Below are 4205 nucleotides of genomic sequence, written 5' to 3' on the forward strand. Positions count from 1 at the left end.
TGGATACCCTTAGTTCCTCTATGGCTGCAAAGCAGAGCAGGGTAAATGCAGGGGACCGATGATCAAACCTTATGGGAACCCCTCGGATGGCACATACTCAACCTGTGCTGTGTGAGCTGCAATGGTTTCCAGTGGAACACTGGATCTGGTTCAAGGTCTTGGTGTTAACCTTTAAGGAGCTGAGCGATCAGGGACCCATGTATCTTTGGGACCACTTCTCTCAATATGACCCTGGAAGAGCATTACACTCTATCGGTAAGAACCTTCTTGTGGTCCCCGGTCCGAGAGAGGTCTGGCTGTCCTCAACTAGGGCCAGGGCCTTTTCAGCCCTGGCCCCTGCCTGGTGGAACTCTCTGCCAGAGAATAGGGCCCTACGGGATCTATTACCTTTCTGTAGGGCCTGCAAGGCAGAGATGTTCCACCAGGCATTCAACTGAGGACAGCGACAGTTAGCTCTCTCATACCCTCCTACTCACCCCTCCGCAGCCCCTTTACCCAGAGGGCTGGTGGAAACAGAAATTCCTCAGCATCTTAGACGATGAAATGTATAGCTTGATTAATATATTGTTTTTAGTAGTTTTTAATGTTATTTAATGGATTATTATTGTGTTGGTTTTGATGTCAGCCTCCCTGAGCCCTGCTTGCGGGGAAGGGAGGCCTAACAAGTTGATTTTAATAATAAATAAATAAATGTCCAGTCCAGCCCAATCTCGTCAGATCTTAGAAGCTAAGCAGGGTTGGCCCTGGCGAGTATTGGGATGGGAGACCTCCAGGGAATATCGGGATGATGATGTGGAGGCAGGCAATGGCAAACCACCTCTGAACCTCTCTTGCCTTGAAAACCCCGTGGGGTCGCCATAAGTCAGCTGTGGCTTGACGGCATTTCCCACCGCCAGTGATCAAGCCACACAGGCAAGAGAGGAGAGTGAAAGGACGCCTGCCAGAGGTTGCCAAGAAGGAGCAGTTGGAGAAAGCAGAAAAAGGTTTTTCTCAAGACAGGCCAGCCTTGGTATTTGATTTAATTTTCTGCAGATTGCCATAATTACTTCGGCTTGCCATGAACGAGCAAATTATGCTTTCATGGTCGGCGGATTGGGAGTTTTGATTTGCAGTACACTAGTATCCTTGTCCAGGGGCAGCATCTCTGATTACAGTAGCTTCTTGATAACCAGCCTTCAGAGACTTCTCAGGAAAGTTGCGCTGGCCATAAAAATTCTGGTTTCTTCATTAAGAGAAAGTGCCACTCCTCCCCTTGGGCTCTGTTCCAGAGCCAGGAGCCGCAGAATGAATGGACATTTGTATTCCTTCTATCCCCTGTTAAGATCTGCGACGGAGACTGTATTATGGGAGATGAAATTGACTTGCTGAAAATGAGAGTGGTTCTTGCTTTCCCCCTCTCCTCAGCCTGTGGTTATTTATTTGTGTTTGTGTGTCTCTCTGTATGGTATCAAATAGTGCTGAGACTCAGCAGAGCTGCTCGGAAAGGTCACCTGGCCCTTTCCGATGTGCTTTCCTTCTCCTTGTTAAGTGGAGCAACAACCTTTTCAAGCTGTGACTGGCGTGGGATGGGGCGGCTCGTAAAAGTAGTTGCCCTTGTCTCTTCCCAAATGTCAGAAGAAGTTCATTGGCTCTTGGGAGGAGCCCATCGCTTGATTGGTTCCAACAAAGGAGGAGAAACACACTGACCTGAACTGATTAGACTTCTCTGCAAAGGAAGCAGATCTCTCTTCTTCATCACTGGCCATCGGCAGCCACCTGTGAAGTTGAACAAGGGCATTCATACTGGGTGAAGCAGATGCTTCAGGAGAAGTTTGTGAGCAATTTGCAAAGATGAGCCCATTGCCACACATCATGCCCATTGCCATTGGGGTTTTCTTGCAACCCCGTATTGATTCCCATATTGACTGAAGGTTAAAGTTTTCGATAAAGGGCACAAAAGGCCACTTTTAAGGGTTATGAAAGCAAGCATCATCCCTTCAAAAAAAATATGTACATTTGTGTTTTTACATTGAGCTTCCTCTCTCAGCAACCGCCATTCCTTCTTTTCCTTCCTCCTGGGCCCACAACCCTCTTGTGAGAGATTTGCCCAAACTCCTTTTGAGCCCTGACCTATGGTCTGAGAGCCACTGAGATAAACCATTGGTCTGATCCAGCAGGACTCTTCTTATGTTCTTAACATGTGCAGGCTGCATGGTCAAGTGTAACCTTATCCCGACAAGAGCATTAGATTGTGCAATTTATTTTGAAGACAGATATGTCCACTCTGAGGTCTACTCTGATTTTTGCCCCATTACGTGAATGAAGTAATGGGAGTGTGCAGGCCTTGAGGGCACATCCAGAGAACCTGACCCAGCTGACCTTCGACCTTCTACCATCACCCCAAACTGAGGAAGTCCAGCTGGAGATGTGGCAAGACCTGCATCTCAGTGTTGGTTTTTTTTTTTTAAGGAACAACATCTCCCCCCCCGTCCACAACGAACTAACTGGAATAAGCCTGTTAATGATCCAGAGCTGCTTTGGTTAATGAAAACAATTCTTGCCCCAAACGAACATGGAACAATTTGGGTTTTTTTTTAAATGTGCTGTTATTCAAACATTGATGTTGTTATTAAATTGCAAATGTTGGAACTGAGGGTGGAACTACATGTTAGGGAGGTCCCAAACCTGTGTTTGCCAGGCTAGACAAGATTCTGGGAGCTTCAGGATTGCAGTGTCCCAGATTATTATTATTTTTAAATACTAACAGCAGCTCTTGGGGCTCAGGTCAGATCAGGGCTATGAAGGAAGCGTGAAGGGAGAGGCGTCACTTTCCTCTCTGTGTGGTTTTGCCGTTTAAAAGCAACTCACCTACCCCTTGCAAAACATAGGTGAAGCCACATAAATATGATTTTTCCAACGGAGACGATAGCGACTCCATGGGGCAGTTTGAGAATGGGTGGCAGAAAACTCCCATCACACATGTGACACAAAACCCTTGTGTTGCTCACCCCCCAAAAATGCAGGGGCTTTTGTAAAGTGCAGATGGGAGCTTCAGTAGCAGTTACTGGAAGAACTGCTGCCAGTTAGAACAAAAAATATCAAGCTAGGTGGCTTAGTTATCTGACTTGGTATTGCCAGGCAGATTCATTTGCATAGGGTTCCTTTGCTGGAGAGATGTGGGCTGGTGTGATTATTAAACCCTTAGGCTGTGGTAAAAGGTAAAAAGTAAAGTTTCCCTTGCTCGAAAGCAAAACTGCCAGTGTGGATCTGGGTGGCAGAAAACTCCCATCACACATGCGACACAAAACCCTTGTGTTGCTCACCCCGCAAAAAATGCAGGGACTTTTGTAAAGTGCAGCTGGGAGAGTCAGTAGCAGTTACTGGAAGAACTGCTGCCAGTTAGAACAGAAAATATCAAGCTAGGTGGCTCAGTTATCTGACTTGGTATTGTCAGGCAGGTTCATATGCATAGGTTTCCTTTGCTGGAGAGATGTGGGCTGGCGAGATTATTAAACCCTTAGGCTGTGGTACCATATAATAATTTATTTATTCATAATTATTTATTTATTTATTTATACCTCACCCTCCCCACCAAGGTGGGCTCAGGGCAGCTTACAGATGTTTAATAAAAATACAGTTTAAACCTCTCATAACACATAATCATAAACATAAAATTCTAATGATTTAAAATGCAACTAAAACGTTGGAACATGATCAAGTAAACAGAAGCAAATAATATGATTTCGGTGACCATGTGACTCTCATAACTTCACGCCAGCTCAGTTTGATTATTGTTATGCGGCAGGTACAGGTTAGAGATAGTGATGGTAAGGCCAGGACACAGGCTGGCGAAGGTGGTAAAGCCAGGGCACAGGGACACTCCTCAGTGTATGATGTGGCTCCTTAGTCAAATACCTGGTGGAAGAGCTCCATCTTGCAGACCCTGCAGAACTGTAAGAGGTCCCGCAGGGCCCTGATCTCTTCCGGGAGCTAATTCCACAATAATGGAGCTGCCACCGAGAAGTCCCTGGCTAATAATAATAATAATAATAATTGTGTCCCAAGGGTGAGCCTCCCCAGGGATGGCCACCGCCGCTCGGGACTCCTAACCCCCCGACACCCTACCCCCCGGCACTCACAGGAAGGCAGGGGCAACCGACCCCAACACCGCTGCGTCCTCCAGACCCCGGCAAGCCGCCAACAGACCCGCAGGACGACACCACCCC

The sequence above is a fragment of the Gekko japonicus genome, unplaced genomic scaffold, assembly GCF_001447785.1.
Source record: "Gekko japonicus isolate JY-2015 unplaced genomic scaffold, Gekko_japonicus_V1.1 scaffold218, whole genome shotgun sequence".
Lineage (NCBI taxonomy): Eukaryota > Metazoa > Chordata > Lepidosauria > Squamata > Gekkonidae > Gekko > Gekko japonicus.